We start from the raw sequence: 17,046 nt of genomic DNA, 5'->3' as shown, positions 1-17,046 counted from the left end.
GGATGTTTTGAGTCTGAATCCCCTCCATTTAATTGATGACACCAATAATAACTAAAATCAGCAGATTTCACTTAAGACGTGAATCACCATTAGTTTTTTGAAACGTGAGTCAGGTTTTGTTTCCCACTATTATTATCTTGTGTCCTGTTACTGGCAGTACCGACTACAGTCATTCATTAAGCTTGCCAAAACACAGAAAGGACCGAAGCCAGTTAACCAAAAAATAGCATTACCATGTAGGAAAAGTAAGTGTTTTCAACTCTAAGAGTGAGAGCCCAGTGGAACCAGCGTGGTGGTATTGGCGCCGCAGCATTCTTTCCTTATGCAGTTTGATCAGCTGTTCACTGGCATTTGAAAAAGAAAGAAAATTTAATTGCCCCATGTAAGTCCTTTTTAAAGTATATGTTTTATTTCCCATTTTATCGAGGCACTTCTCTTCCACTTTTTAGAATTTCTAATTATAGAATTTGCTTACTGAAAATGTGTGCTTTAGGCTAGAAAAGAATATTTAGAAATCCTTACCCCAAAGAAAAGCAAGTGGGAGTGGAAATTTGAAAGAGGACCGCCTAATTCAGCACTAAAACCAGTGTGAGAAGCAGTGTGTGAGTGTGTGTGTGTGTGTGTGTGTGTGTGTGTGTGTGTGGCTAAAATGTGCTTTTCAAAGTGCTGAGAGGTTGATGGGAATGTTTGATTAGCTCCTCTGAGAAAAGAGAAAAGTTGCTTGGACCTCTCCTTGTTTCTTCTTTAGGATAATTTGGATGGGATTTGTGATGCAGAAAAGCTTAAGGAAAAAAGGATATCCATTCTGTGTGGTGGAAAATTTTTGAAAAAAAAAATTGCTCTCTTCAAACAAGGTATGTCTGATGAATTACTCAGCTATGTAGATAGTTTGCTTTCCATTCCTTATTATAAAACCTTAAAATGTATTTGTCATGAAGAAACGGCAATACATACCTTGACCAAGTAATCATTCTGTACAAATTTTAGTCTCAGGAGAATTGGGAGGGGGTGGGGGGAGTTGACATCCTTGTAAACGACTAATATTATGATTAACTATAGATCATATTATATATATATAGATCATATTATATATTATTATATATAATATTAATTATATATATTAAGTCAACTATAAATGAATTGTGGTGTGATAAGATTAGAACAAGATCTTTCACTGTATTTTTAAACCAATGTTATTACGGTTAAAACAAGTTAGAAAGTATGACATGAGTCTCTTTATCACACTGTCCTTTTTTGTACCTTGCTTCCTCTATGGAATATGATAACAATGTAACAAATTGCTTCTAACAATATATGAAAAGCAGTATGAGAAATGGACACATTGATGCTAAGTGAAGAGAAATGATTTTAGTGTGGATCTGAACTTCTCTCTACTCAGATCTGGGTGGAATGTGGCTAGTTATACAATTCTGTATCTTGTTTATACTGGAAGTGTTTTCTTAGGCTGAATGCTTCTTTAACCGATAAGCCCGAGAAAGGGCTGGTATTGTTAAGTCTACTATTGTAGCTCGACTTTGCCCAGGGAAACAGAGTACAAAATCTCTTTTAAGCATGATTGGTGTCAAACCAGCATAAACATGAAATACATGCCTCAAGCCCAGGTTAAACAGAGAGGATAAGATTGAATAGTTAGACTCAATGGTTTGTTCCGAAAAACCCAGGCATCTTTGCCATCCTCAGATCGAGAGCAGAATTCCAGATTTTCTTTGGGCTTATTGTAAAAATAAAACCAGGCATTCTTGGCCGTGGAGGTTATTCAAAAAATGTGAGCGCTAAGAAAATAGCATTTTGCCATTACGTTGCATGGCAATAAATTTGGAAGTTTTGGTGGTAAAGTTCTGAGGTTGTTTTTCCCTCCGTCTCTTGAAAGATGAAAACAGCCTGCAGCGAAGCAAGATCAAACACTATTTGTTTGTGTATTTTCTCTCTTATTTGTGTTAGCTGAGAGTGGTGGCTACGCCTCCTCCGGTAGGAAAGCTGGACGCGTCTGTCTTTTATTTATTGAATTAAAATACCCTCTTTTGTAAAAGGGCTTTAGATAGAGAATTGAGAGACTAAAGGGCTGCATTTTTAATTGCAATGTGCCGGTTTCCCAGACTAAGCTTGATTTAAATATATCTTACACCTCACCCTGGAAAGGAAACACCTAAAGTACATTGGAAATGCTTAGGATCTATCTTAAATGGCGCTATCTCCAGGGATATCATTTAGAAGATCTAGTTATCTCTTTGGCCAAGTTCCTGATTACAGGAAGATAGTTTCTTTCAGGAAAAAAAAAAAAAAAAAAAAAAAGGCCCTGGGTTTGAAATGGTTTATGAACAGCATCGGGAAAACAGAAATTCTTGTGCTGTTCTCGCCTGTGGTTCCTGCCGGACGTACAGGCATGCAGGAAAGCTGTAGGGGTAGCGCACTGCGAGCTTGCGGTCCTATAGTACAGTGCTGGTTCTTACTGCCTGGCTGGGTCACCCTGGGAAAGGGGTGCAACATTGCCTGACTTGCTTCCCCATCCGAAAAGGAGAAATCGCAATGCCTGCCTGCACCCCTCCCATGGTGGTCACGAGGTTCAATGTTGATTCCCAGCTCCAATAGGGTTTTGAAACGTGTCAAGTTCTATAGACATGTTATCTGGCCCCGGCCCCTTATTCAAAACCAGATTACACTGAAAGGAGTCACTGGTCTCAAAATAAATGTGTCGTGGCCTCCGGGATGTTACCTGTGGCTACATGCGTAGCTTACCTCCTTACTTCCTTGGAAGCAGAAGCCAGGGAGTGCGGGCAGCACGTGCTCTCTCAATAGAAGGGTATTCCAGCTCTGTGACCTTGGGGAAGATACTCCACATCTCTGTGTCCCCGTTTCCTCACATGGGAAACGAGGAAGTTGGCCAAGGTAGTCTCTAAGTTTCCCTCCTAACGCTATGGTCCCGTGCCCTGGGACCTCTCCAATATCAAGAAGTGGCAGGCCTCTGTACATTACAAAGTAAAGAGGCTCCAAACCCTGTGGTATATTTAAAATATTTATATTTACCTAATAACTTTTTGATATATATGAAAATGAAATGTTGGGGCGCCTGGGTGGCTCAGTGGGTTAAAGCCTCTGCCTTTGGCTTGGGTCATGGTCCCAGGGTCCTGGGATCGAGCCCTGGGGCTCTCTGCTCAGCGGGGAGCCTGCTTCCCCTTCTCTCTCTGCCTGCTTCTCTGCCCACTTGTGATCTCTATCAAATAAGTAAATAAAATCTTTTAAAAAAATTTTAAATAAATGAAATGTAGCATAACTGCATATTATATAAATGTAACACAATGGTATAGATATGTATATACATGTTATATATCATATTACTGTATTATTATATATATATTACTATATATGTTACCTATATATGTTACTAAGGACAGTGTGGTCTACATTTTATAACAGACTTCTTTCAGTTTTCTGGTGCATTTCTATGATTATCTGTGAACACTCATGTGGAGATAATATCAAATACCTGAACTTAAGGCCTTCCATCCAAGGCCAAGGCCAAGGCCTTGCACTGTATAGATACGCTGGGAGTCCAACAGAAGGATCCGCCCCCCCCCCTCGCTTTTTGTTAAAGATTTTATTTATTTATCTGACAGAGAGATATTTATAGGCAGAGAAGCAGGCAGGCAGAGAGAGAGGGGAAAGCAGCAGATAGCCTGATACAGGGCTCAACCCCAGGACCCTGGGATCATGACCTTAGCTGAAGGCAGAGGCTTAACCCACTGAGCCACCCAGGCACCCCAGATCCACACCTTCTTAAATGTGTTAACTTCGGCAAGTTACTAAACTTTCTCGGGCTTCAGTTTTCTCACCTGTAAAAGGTGTCTGTTATCAGTGCCTACCTCATAGGGTTGTGGCAAAAAACTCCCATTGGTGCTTGGTACAATGTCAGCACCCAAACGTTAGAAATGTTTTCTTTATTATATGTGTCTGGAAGGAAGAAATCTGATCGGCTGTGAAACAAAGCAATCTTAATATCCTTCAAACTTTTAAACATTAACTCTGTGCCTGTGGGAAGCAAACAGATTTGAGAAATTATCTGATATTAATGTAATTATTAGAAATGTGTTGCCATTTCATCATCCAGAGGATGTGAGCTAATTCATCAATCAGCAAATGATAAGCAACAGAATGCCTAAGAATGGGTCCCTCTGTGGTTTGCAAGAGGTGGCGGAAATCCTGGCCCTCTGAGCATGCAGAGAGTGAGCTAGAGAATTGCCCGGGGAACCTGCTACCTTTTACCGGTATGACAGGTCCTTATGCGTGTGGCAATGAGCAGCTTCTGCGAGTGCAGAGAAGAGGTAAAGAAAGGAGCAGTAGAGCAGGACACATTTAGGCGTGGCATCAGCAGTAGCCATTGGATATAGTGCTGGTTACTCATTTTTAATGAAGTTGCAGGAGTGCACGCCAACGCCAGCTGTCAGCCCAGATCCAGCCCTAACTCCGGTCACTTGCCTGCATCCCTGGGCTCCCTGGCAACCAGTCTCGACAGTGGCGGACCTGTACCCCACTGGTCCAGCTCCCATCACCAGCCTCGACTGCTGGTGGCACAGGCTATGTGGCAAGACCCTGCGACCATGGGAGTGCATGAGGACAGTCAGGGGCGACACCTGCTAGTGCTCAGCAGTGGGGCCTGGCCCTTGCCCTGAGGTCAGTCTGTACCTGGCCCCTGCGGCCTACCCAGTCCCCTGCTGTTGATCCCTGCAGCCCCTGAATGCACACCGCCAGCTCTGGCCCTCACCACCGCCTGCCCTGGTCTCCAGCCTCGGGATGCTGAGGCATCACTAAGACACAAACAGCCCTTGCAGATACCCCCAATGTGCTCACCCAGGACTACCCAGTTGCCAATGTTGGGGACCCCAGCACACCTTCCTGGACCTGGAGCCTCTGCAAGTCCCACTAGACCAAGGGTCACAGTCTGCTCTGGCATGCCTCGACCCACCAGTGAGGTCACCTGACCGAAGCAATCTTCTGTCACTGAAGTCAGGCCATAAAGTCTAGAAGAGGTAACTGGACACCTTCACAAAGCTATGAGCGTCATGAAGAACCAAGAAAAGATGTCACCAAAGGAACACAGGAAACCACTAGTAACTGACCCTAAGAAATGGAGAGACATGAGCAACCTGACAGAGAATTCACAAGTGAGTACAGCGCTAAGGAATTTAATGATTCAGGAAAACAACACAAGAACAAAATAAGTTCAACAGACACAAACAGCATAAAAAAGAACCAAACAACTTTTGGAACTGAAGCATAAAAGTTAAATTAAATTAAATTAGGGGCGCCTGGGTGGCTCAGTGGGTTAAAGCCTCTGCCTTTGGCTCAGGTCATGATCTCAGGGTCCTGGGATTGAGCCCCACATCGGGCTCTCTGCTCAGCGGAGAGCCTGCTTCCTCCTCTCTCTCTGCCTGCCTCTCTGCCTACTTGTGATCTCTGTCTGTCAAATAAATAAATAAAATCTTTTTTAAAAAATTAAATTAAATTAATTCGAACACACACACACACACACACAGACATTTAAATCAGTCTAAGATCACCTAGGTGAGTTCCTGTTTGCAGACCAGGAGGTGAAGGACCAAAATCCAAGGAGATTCCCAGAGCCCCACCTTCACAATGGAGCAAAGACTATTTTGGTCTTGTTCATTGCATTTTTCTGTGGTTACCTCACCTGTTACACAAACAGTTGTGGATACGGGGTTTAGAATTTGTTTTTAATCAAGTGGAAAACTTTTCCACTTCAACAGAATGCAAATCTTAAAGAAATCTCCTTAGAGACGTGTATCTGAAGTGCTTGGGGCTGCCTTGGGACAGCACAAAGCAGGCACCAGGTGACGCTCCAAGCTGAGACCTGTAAGAGCTACACATCGTGTGGCAGCCTGCACCGGGCAGCAGGTGTTGTGGCTCGGCTGAAATCCATTGCCACATTCCAGCGCTAATATCCTGAGGGAGAAAGGTGAGCTGAGATCATGGGACGCCAAAGTCCTCTTCTGAGTTAAATCTACAAGCCACGGGTCTTGAAACAAAAGGAACAGTAGTTTGGTTTACATTCAGTTTAGGAATTACTTTTGTGTTTGTGTTTTATTTTGGGGTTACAATTTTATTTATTTATTTATTTATTAAGATTTTATTTATTTATTTATTTGACAGACAGAGATCACAAGTAGGCAGAGAGGCAGGCAGAGAGAGAGAGAGAGGATGAAAAGCAGGCTTCCTGCTAAGGAGAGAGCCCGATTTCTATCCCATCATGACCTGAGCTGAAGACAGAGGCTTTAACCCACTGAGCCATCCAGGCACCCCTGGTGTTACAATTTTTAAAAAGGCACAGGCTCATTTCTGCTTCCTATTCTTTCACTACGTGCTTTCCAATTCTTTTTAAAAATGCTAGCTATCATTCCTCAGCCACTTGATTGGTTCAGTTGTCCTATAGTCATCTAGAAGATTTTCATGAGAATGGGCTAAAGATCCTATAAATCTCCGAGAGAGAAGGAGGGAACACAGGTGTAGAATCGCTCCATTTTGGGGCCCTAGAAGAATTGAGGTCAATGGCAATCACAAACCCAAGTGGTTCCTTCACCAACAAGTCCCAGAATTAAGCCACAATTACCCTGGGCAGTGCCTTGTTGAGAGAGACTTAATTGGTTGCCTTGACTCCATAGAGTTCATTCAACTAGAGTCTACACAGGCCCTATTTGCAAGTGGGTGGAAACAAAAATGATGACAACAATGATGGTACTCATGACTCACCACCACCGAACAATAAAAAATCATATTTGCCAACATCCATACAGACACTGGGTTAAGCCCTCTTCATGAAGTCACTTATTTAATCCTAACAACAACCCTGTGAGGTAGGTTGTAACCACTCAGTAACCAGACTGACTCCTGAGACACTGAGAAGTTGAGTAAGTTGTCCAAGGTCACACAGCCAGTAAGTGACAGAGCTCAACCTTAAACCCAAGCAGTCTCTCTTTCCAAAGCTCACGTTCCTAACCTACCAGGCAACGAGTACACGTGCTCCTGGTTTTTCTGTCACCACACCAAATTAATCTTTGCCATCCTTGAAAACATCACTTTCAAGCCAAGTAATTTCCAAAGAAACTATTCCCTCTTGCAAGTAGAGACACAAGAGTAATCCTGAAGGAGGGAAGTGAAGGTGTTTTATTTCCATCATTCTTAGATGAGCTCCTGACTTAAGGACACTTGGCAGGTGTGTTGGGCAGACCTGACTCCCAGGGGGAGGCTGAGGAGCAGACCTCATTATCAAGCCCTAGAAGTAGCCAGTACCCCCAAATTGTCCTTTATCTTCACTTCAGGGCTAAGTTAGCAGCAAGGCACAGAAGGAAACTTGTTTCCTAATGACTCAGACTTCTTCAGAGAACCATGTTCCCTGATAAGGGTCTCTACGTTGACAACAGTCTAGTAAAAATTTCTCAAATTCCTTCCTTCAGTGAGAGAAAGGCTAAAGTTTTGTGTGGACATGTGGTAAAAAATCATAAAAACCACCCTTCAGGCTAGAGTGAGAAGGGACTCTGCATTCTTTCTTCTCAGATTCAAAAAGAAAAAAGAGAGAGAGAGAGAGAAACTATTCCTTCAGGGGAACCCAATGTATATTTTCCAAGAGATCAGGCCACTGGCATCTCAATGCTAAGTGAATTCTGTCCTCGGGCTTCCTCTGTGTCCCAGAGAAAACAGGCTTTGGAAATAAAGGTGCAAGTCAGCTTGCCTAGACTGGCTTTGCTTGTATAATAGAGTGAGTGAATCTATAGTCCGAAAGGTAAAAGGAATTTGGGGAAGAAGAGATAACCCTGAATGACAGGAACAACAAGTATTTATTGGGCCGCCATCATGTGCCATTATAATTCTACAGGCTCAGTAAGGAGAGTGAACAAAATAGGCTCGGTTCCCCTAGAAGAGTGCCAATCTGAGGAGCACACAATAAACAGATACACGTGAGAGCTCTGGTGGTATTATGGGCTGTGAAAGACCTAAGACTATAGACTAAGGGGACCAGACAGAGCAGTGAGATGAAGTGATGATTTGCACGGCATCGTTAGATAAGTGTCTGGTGAATGGACATTTAAACAGAGAGAGAGAGAGAGAGGCGACGGCAAAGCCATGGAGCAACCTATGTGGATACTTAGGGGAAGAACAATCCAGGCAGACGAAAGAGCAAAGGCAAAGGTCCTGAGGTAGCACCAGGCTTGGACAGGCCACAGTGTCTGGAAGAGCAGCATGAAGAAGAAAGGTAATATGGAGGTACTTGGACAAGTCGACGTGGGGTGCACTATCCAGATGTTCCTCGAGTTCCCCCAGGAGCCCCCCATTTCCCACTCACACACTTCACATGCCACTCTTGCCTCTGCCCTGGATGAAATCTGAGTAGGTCCCCTAATATTTCAGGCCACACTCAGAATTTTTAAAAAGACCTTGCCCACATCACATTCCCAAAACAATCAGTTTCATCATTAATATGAATGTAACCCTTAAGTAATGCTTAAAAACTGAACAATGGCGGTCACAGTTTCCAGTTTCACCCAGCCCCCGGGGCCTAACTGCTGCTGTGGGGAAGGGCGAGGGACTGGATTCTTTCTTTCTCTGCTCTGTGCCTCTCCTCCTCCTCCCCTTGGCCGCTAACAACAGTATCTTCATGTCCAGAGCTGAAGTGGGTACACAGAGGAAAGGTAAGGGGACAGAAGGACCTTGTAAGCAGATATTATCATAAGCTGGCCCCCTGGGTTCCTTGGGCTTGGCCGGCACATACAGGGGTTTCTCGTTCATGGGGGGCACCTCTGTGGGTTTTGAGAAGCTGCCCATTTGTTGGGAACTCCGGGTGCTGTTACATAGCTCTGGCTGGAGGTTTACGGGGTTCCTTGCTCAGCCTCTGAACACCCACCACTCTTTCTCCTGTGCTTCCTGCTGTGGCCTCCTCAGCCCTCTGTGCACCTGGCTTGGGCAGGACCTGAAGTGACCCCAGGCTGATGCTCACACAGCGGCTGGTTTACCACAAGCTCTTTACTCTCCTGTAGATGTCTAAATCGTGAGCCAGACACCAGGCCACTGTGCACCCAAGACCAAGAGACACAACCAGTCAGTCATCTCAAATGGGGCTACTGGGCATCCAAGCTGGACTTCCAAAGATAGTGACCAAGAGCCAGGATGCCTGGCTGACTGCCTCCCTCCAGACCACACCACAGTTGGAGGAGCCAAGAGGGAAGCTGGAGACTGGACAGCAGGAATTGTTTTAGCTGTCTTCCCTCCTTATCCCTCTCCCCAGATGCAGGAGGGGAACCGGGGGACACACAGTCATGAGAGAACCATCAGGGAGACCACTCGGGAACGTGGAAGTAGTTCTCCTGTAGTCTCAGCTGAAGCTAAGACAAAGCATCCTCCCATTTTAACATCTCATTCCACAGTCAATTACAATACACTCCAATGTTTATTTAGATGGGTGTGTTATGCCTGGTTAAACTTAAAAATAGGCCTGGAGCATCACTTTACCCTGAATAACATTTGTGTGAGAGAGAAAGCTATATGCGAGTTCAGGCCCAGATAGGACCCCCCAAAAAATCTCCTGACCTTACAGCCAAGACAACTGTATTACACAACTATCACACAACATCTGTATTTCCAAGCGAGCCTCTTAACTACTGTCAACAGAGTTATTTCAAAAAGCCTCAGAATATGTGTCAGGGCGAAAAGGAAGGTGAACCCATCCTGGAGTGTGGTAGAATGGGGCAGTCAGTTGGGTTAAATGCGAGGCCTGGGGTGGAGTTCTGGAGCTGCTCCCTGTTCATCCCACCCTTGGACAGCTCACTAAATTCTCTAAACCTCGATTTCCTGCTCTGAGAAATGGGCATCATTGTAGCTAGCCCGTAGGCTCACCATGATAGTGAAACAAGATGGCCCCTGTGCCGAGGGAAGCGTATGGAAAGTGTTCAGTGAATGAAGCTGTTGGTATCGGAGGCGACTCTACACTTCTAAGTCTTTCCATGAAGAACAAAGAGACAATCCCATCTCATGTAACAGGCCACTGGACAGCAGGGCCTAAATTGTCAGAAGAGACGGGAAAGAGAGCTGGAAGGCTCTGGCAGCGCTGAGGATGGTCCGGAGGGCGTCCTTGGAGCCTGATGCTACATGGCTCCCTTTTGAAGCAGGGTCTCCTGCTTCAAAAATGACTCCTTCTGCTGGTTCTCGCCGACTGCAGGGACTTAATCCTCCATGCCTTCAATGGCTCAGCCTTAGTGACTGCCCCCCCCCCCCCCCCCCCCCCCCCCCCCCCACTGAACCTGTGGTGTCTGGGATTCAAGAATGTGCTTTGACCCACAGCCCTGCACTGGCCTCTCCCCCGCATGGGGACCACTGGGACCCTGTCACCTGTGACGAACCCCTTGTTACCAAGAGGCCAACGGGAAGATGCTATGGACCTTACAGACACACCCTCCTCTCCCTTCCCACCTCAGCTGGAAAGCTGTGTGAGAGCCCAAGATGTTTTTTCTGTGCCTCAGAATTGAAGTCTGACCAAAAAGCACAGAGTGTTCGGGCCAGTCGAGGCTCTGGGGATCGCAGCTGGACGGTTCCAGACGCACAGCTCCAAACTCACACTGGATGGCCCCTTGGCAACCACAAACCTCAAAGACCGAGGGAGAAAACCCAGTGGGAGGCATCAGGACGACTCCACAGTGTCAAACACATTAGGTAAAGACCCTTCTGATGAGAGGAGCTCCTCTTCCAAAACTCCATGAGAATCTTTTAAAGGCGCACGGTTTCCAGAGTAACTGAGAGGCACGGTCATGGTCCACCTCGTCTTTTACTGAGGTCCTCAACCCTTCCCCCAGACTGACTGCCCTTCCATTACGGAGGATAAATAACTCTCGGAAGGAGTTCTTTAGAGCTCATTTGGGGGCATGCCTGCAAACTAGTGTTTTTTTCCTACTGGCAATATAAGATCTAAACTACCACTTCAGAGACGTAATTACTGTTTGCAGGCTCGCTAGAAATCACTATTGGTCGCGGGCTCTGTGGATGTGGTAAGCATTACCATATGTCAGGTTCTTAACGAGGTACAAAATGATGGTCTGAGATATGCACACCAAAAAAGGCTTTCCCTTTTCGGTGTTCTGACATGTCAAACCATGCCACATGGATGGATGAAGCTCACGGCCTCGGCACAGCTCAGTGATGAAACACAGGGACTACCTCCCTCACCCACCCACTGCCCACCAGTCAACATCGCTGCTTTAGGACTGGACTTGATTGTACATGGTGATCAAAAGTGGTCCTGGGGAAAAAAAAACGTGGTCCTGGAGAAAGTGATCCTCAGGTATTCACATCTTAGTTATAAAAAAAAAAAAAAATCCCCTATATTGGTGGAAAATTCCTAGGTTGGGAATTCCTAGGTTATTTACATCCATAAGCATAATGTTCTTAGAAATACACTGGGGGAAAAACATTCTCACAAATCAGTTTCTCCCCTGTCATGCTGCATAATGAGTTCTTTTTGGTGGGGCTGCCCTGTGCCCTGCAGGACATTTCGCAGCATCCTGGCTTCTATCCACTAGAGGTAGAGGCCCCATCCGGATTACGACAACCAAAAATGTCTTCAAACGTCGCCAAGACTTCAGGGGAGGGGGCAAAATCACTTGTGATTTTGTGATCACTTGTGAACCACGGTCATCAACATACTGGGAACTCCGCAGTGACATTCTGACGGCAGAGTTTCAAGGTCACCCACTCCCGTGTTTGCCTCCCAGAGCATTCCAGGTGTGCGGGTTGTGTTCCTCATTCTCATTCTCGGCTTATGGAATTCTCTGTCACACCTCTTCCTGGCGCCTCGCTCCCGAGTTGGACCCAGCCTCTCAGACCCCTGCTTGGTGCTACCAATGGACAGGCAGCCCCAGGTGTCCTTTTCATTTTAACTGTTTTCATTTTCCTACCAATCATGTCAGGGAAACAGATAAGTAAAACAACAGAATTGAAAAGGGTTTGAACCAAAGCTTCAGGAAATAGAAACCAACTCCAGCTGGCTGGAATAAAAGGACCCAGAAACATTTATGTCATGCGCAGGAGATGGAGTCCAGCTGGACCTCCTTCAGACTGGAAATGGAACCTGGGAAGTGGCCAGAAACCAAAGTGTCCTCTCCCCCTGCTTCTCCCAGGGCCACAGGCTTTCTCTTCTCTCTTTCTGCCTTCACCTTCCGTATCTTATTCAGGAGCCCATATGGCCTTCAAGTTGGCTCCCACAATTTCCAAGGCTTTCAGGTTCCTGAAGCTAAAATCACAAGGGAGGTCTTGATTGGCCGAGGTTATTTTTTTTTGCCAGACCAGCTGAGTCGCACAATTTCTGTGAGTGTTATTTCTGCATCTGACTATAATATTTGAGATCTTCATTTCAGGGGTCTTTTGAGATTGAAGCCCTAGATGTCACCAGGCATTTAAACATGCAAAATATTACACAAATGAGGGGTGGAGTTCTTATTTTAGAATAATAGTATATAATGAATCACAGAACTATTTGGGATTTACAGTAATAGCTATGTGAGAGGTTTGATGTCGTAACAAGAGCTCAAGACTAAAATAGAGATCTAGCCTTAGACGAGTCACTTCACTGCTCTGAATTATGGAAAGAATAATGTCCATTCTACTTCCTCAAGAGGTTCTTAGGTGATTCAGACGCGAGAATTGTTGAGAAAGTGTCTTACAGATTCTGGCATTATTAGACTTCACTTAAAAAGACAGGTACTGTTAGTTAGGAAGCAGTCAGGAATACTTTTTTATTCCCTGCAAGCCCAACCAAAAGGGAAATACATTATCTCCCCTGTCAGGTGGTCCAGAGGTGGGCCCAGCCTCTAGGCACAAGACAGACAGAGCACCAGCTCCATTTCTCTGTGACTTATTGGCTGCTTTCCACCTTTTGGTGTTGACTTGCTTCTCACAGACTTGTCTCATGGTCACAAGATGGTTGCCAGCACACCAACAAGGAAGGGAACCTCTCTCCCTGAAGAATACAAGACTAAGTCTTTCCATTCTGTTTGTCTGATACAACACAGGACACAGCCCGTCTTTGAACTAGGTGCCATCACGCAGAGAGTGAGGCTATGCTGATAGGCTCAAGCCTGAGATTCTGAGGCAATCCCCAGCAAGAGGGGAGAATGTACATAAATAAACCTTGGCTTAGACTTGGAACCAGGAGCCACCCCAGGAACTGGGATGGAGCAGCTTCCTCTGAATCATCTGTGTGTATTTATTCTTTTTATCAAATTGGGGCTGTGTTGGGTAAGAGGAAGTGGGGACGCAGCCGCTCTTCTTAGGTAGCCAACGGCATCCGGTCCACACAGTCTGATGGGGAGCATATCTTCAAGCAGCCTAGTACATTCTTCAGAACCATCACGGAGAAAAGGCAAAATCGCCCCTGCCTCCCTCACTATTCCGCTTGCACTTTTCTCTTGGTGTTTCTTTAAGGTAAAAGAAGGCTCAGCCGGTTAAGCGTCTGACTCTTGATTTTGGCTGGGGTTGTGGGTGATCTCAGGGTCATGAGATGGAGCCCTGCCTTGTGCTCTGCGCTGGGCGTGGAGCCTGCTTAAGATTCTCTCTCTTCCCTGTGCCCCTCCCACCCTCTCTAAAATAAATAAACAAATCTTCAACCAAAAAGATAAAAGAAGGAAGGAATTGGAAAGAGAAGGAAAATAAGGAAAGAAAGAAAAACCACCACACTTTCTGGCTCCCTCCCTTTCTCTTTCTCCCTCTCCACAAAATCCTGGGGGATTGTAGTAGTGGCTGCTGGTGTCATGGCAACAGCAAATGCAGTGTTTCAGGCCCAGCCCAGAGGAATACGATCTGTGTGAAGGTTTGTATACAGATGGAGGCCACCTCCACATGGTAAAGGCCCCTCCTAGGATCTCGCTAGATCAACCCACATTCACTGACAAGCGGCCGAGGCTTTACATCAGGCAGAGATGGCAAAGTAAGGTTGCAGATGTGGCCTCTCCCCGTTCAGAGATGTCAGTCCTCAGGGGATTTTTGGCATTTTGGAAATACAGCCCAAGCCTCTCATAACTATTAAATGTTTCCAGATGGACACTGGCTCTTTCTGCCTTGTGGACAAAGAATATTGTTAGGTGCTCCCCCTTGTAGAGTCATAGATCAGACAAACATCAGCATTGCATAAATCTTACACGCCCACTAGGGCCGATTTTCTGCAAATGAGGGGCTCAAGTAAACCTCTCGGGGGCTTATTAAAAATGATGAATGTAAAAATAACTTTTAAGTCTTCCATGTCTCCCTATTGCCTAAAGGATCAATTGCACATTCTTTAGGCGTGACATTCAAGGCCAACATGGCCCCTTCTTTCCTCTCAACAGGCTGATTCGTCTCCTGACCTCTCGGAGCAGCTCCCAGTTTCTGAAGCTGCTCCGTCCCCTGGGTCGTGGCCTGCCCTCACCACTCGTTGTGTTCCAACCTGCCAGTTCAACTAATTCAAGGCCCTTCCGACGCCCACGCCTCACGGCTATTTGCCCAACCTCTGTTTGCTTTTCAACAAAAATCTTCAACTCTGGCTGCACAGGGGAGACACCTGGGGAGCTTTAAAACAATATCAATACCAACCCAGACCAATGACATCAGAACAGATGAGGGAAGTGCCCTTGGTTATTATGCAACAGCTGTAGCAAATGGTGAACTATAAAGGCAAGGCTCTGGGCTCAGGAAGCCCAATTTGAAGTCCAGTTCCCCTTCTTCCCAGCCGTGGGACCTGAGGCCAAGTACCCCCCCTCTGCAAACCTCTACATTTCCACCTCTAAAATTAAGGCAGGAAGGAATCCCCATCCCATCGGGTTATTGTAAAGATCAAATGAATATCCCTGACATTTAGTATGAGCTCCGTCAGTGTTAGTTATGATGAAGGTGCCTCAGACTCCTTCTAGAAGCCTCCAGGCAACTTGGTGAGTGGACCTGCCCTGGGATCCTCTCTGCCCAGCACAGAGCAGACACACAACTTTTTTTGAGTGATGAAATGGATTCATGAATGAAGATGAATTTTGAATTTAGGAGATGGCAGAGATTTATAAGGAAGAGGTGGCTCATGAGCTGAATCTCGGATAGGCTGGATAGGCTTGTGAGAAGCAGATGAGGAGTGGGAAGGTATTCCAGAAAGGGCAATAGTAAGGGTCCGGGACAAGACACGGAGGTGCTGCATGTAGACAAAGACCCTTCTCGGACCCCAGGTGTGCTGTGGGTCCAAGGAGAGGATTACAGGAAAGAATTGCAGTGTGATGGTTTGAGATGGAAGTGGAGCCATTTCAGGAAGAGTCTGTAATGGCTCACCAAGGAATTCAGGCTCTGTTCTGAATAGGATGAGTGGACTGTGAAGAAGGAGTCTGAGACGGTGAATGGACAATCTAACCCATGCTTTAGGAAGCTAGTCCTCCCAGCGGGAGGGAAGGGTGACCTGGTACCCAGAGAGCAGACAGCAAGGAGTAGGCTAGGAGATTATTGTAGCTTCTTATTTTATATCAACATTATCAATGTTCAATCTTCAAAAAAAGTTATTCTATTAATTCTGACTTATTAACATATGTGCACAGAGTAAGATTGAAATAGAACAAAACCATCAGACTCACTTCTGTCTTTGATCACTACTTACCCAATTTTCATTCTCTAAAGCAATCACTGCATGGTTATTAAAATAAAAAAATTATAGGAGAGTACTATGGACAATTGTATGCCAACAAATTAGATAATCTAGCTGAAGTGGACAAATTCTAGAAACACAAAGCTTACCAAGACTGAAGAAATGCAAACTCTGAATAGACCCGTAACGAGTAAGGAGATTGAATCAGTAATCAAAAATCTGACAATAAAAAGCCCTGGGTCTGATGGTTTCTCTAGTGAATTCCACTGAACACTTAAAGAAGAACTAACACCAAACCTTCTCAAACATTTCCACCCAAATGCAGATAAGGGACTACTCCTTAAGTCATCCTATGAGGGCAGCATTACCCAAGATACCAAATCAGACAAAGGCACTACAAGAAAACTATAGTGTCCCCTATCAATACAATATCTCTTATAAATATTGATGTAAAAATCTTCTGTAAAATACTAGCAAATTGAATTCAGCAGCATATTAAAATAATTATACAACATGACCAAATGGGATTTATTCCTGCAGTGCCACAATGTTTGAACATACACAAAAATCGATGAATGTAATACACTGTGCTAATAGAATGAAGGGGAAAAAACAAACACATGATCATCTCACCTGATACAGAAAAAGCATTTGGCAAAATGTAACATCCTTCCATGATAAAAACACTCAACAAACTAGGAATAGAAGGAAACAACTTGAACATAATAAAAACCGTATATGAAATCTCACAGCAAACCTCAGGCTCAAAAGTGAAAGACAGAAAGCTTCTCCTTTAAGATCAGAAGCAAGGCAAGGATGCCTACCAGTTCTCTCCACTGCTATTCAATAGAGCACTGGAAGTTCTAGCCAGAGGAATTAGGCAAGAGAGGTAAATAAAAGACATCCAAAATAGAAGGAGGAAGTAAAATTATCTCTGTTTGCAGATGATATGACCTTATATGTAGAAAATCCTGAAGATTCCACAATAAAACTGTTCAAATGGGGGAAAAAAAGTTGTTAGAATAAATAAATTAATTCAGTCAAGTAGTAGGATACAAAATCAACACAAAAAACTCAGTTGCAGGGCGCCTGGGTGGCTCAGTGGGTTAAAGCCTCTGCTTTCGGCTCAGGTCATGATCCCAGGGTTCTGGGATCAAGCCCAGCATCAGGCTCTCTGCTCAACAGGGAGCCTGCCTCCCCCTCTCTCTCTGCCTGCCTCTCTGCCTACTTGTGATCTCTGTCTGTCAAATAAATAAATAAATAACCTTTAAAAAATATTTTTTTTATTTTATTTATTTATTTATTTTTAATTTTTAATTTTTGATAAACATATATTTTTATCCCCAGGGGTACAGGTCTGTGAATCACCAGGTTTACACACT

The 17,046-nt window shown here is 44.9% G+C and overlaps 1 protein-coding gene across 4 annotated transcripts in view; it reads left to right on the top strand.

Annotated features, from left to right (window-relative positions):
• Positions 1-612: 612 nt before the first annotated feature.
• The window catches only part of VIT (vitrin), a 103,102-nt gene continuing 86,668 nt past the window's right edge, over positions 613-17,046 (top strand). For all 4 annotated transcript variants that reach the window (XM_059405426.1, XM_059405425.1, XM_059405424.1 and 1 more), the window contains exon 1: positions 613-854. The gene's annotated coding sequence lies outside the window, so the exon portion shown is untranslated. The remainder of the gene's footprint in view (positions 855-17,046) is intronic.

Source organism: Mustela nigripes, chromosome 7 (assembly GCF_022355385.1).
Source record: "Mustela nigripes isolate SB6536 chromosome 7, MUSNIG.SB6536, whole genome shotgun sequence".
NCBI classification, from domain to species: domain Eukaryota; kingdom Metazoa; phylum Chordata; class Mammalia; order Carnivora; family Mustelidae; genus Mustela; species Mustela nigripes.
The sequence above is the reverse complement of the archived record's forward strand: the minus strand, read 5'-3'. Positions and strand labels throughout refer to the sequence as shown.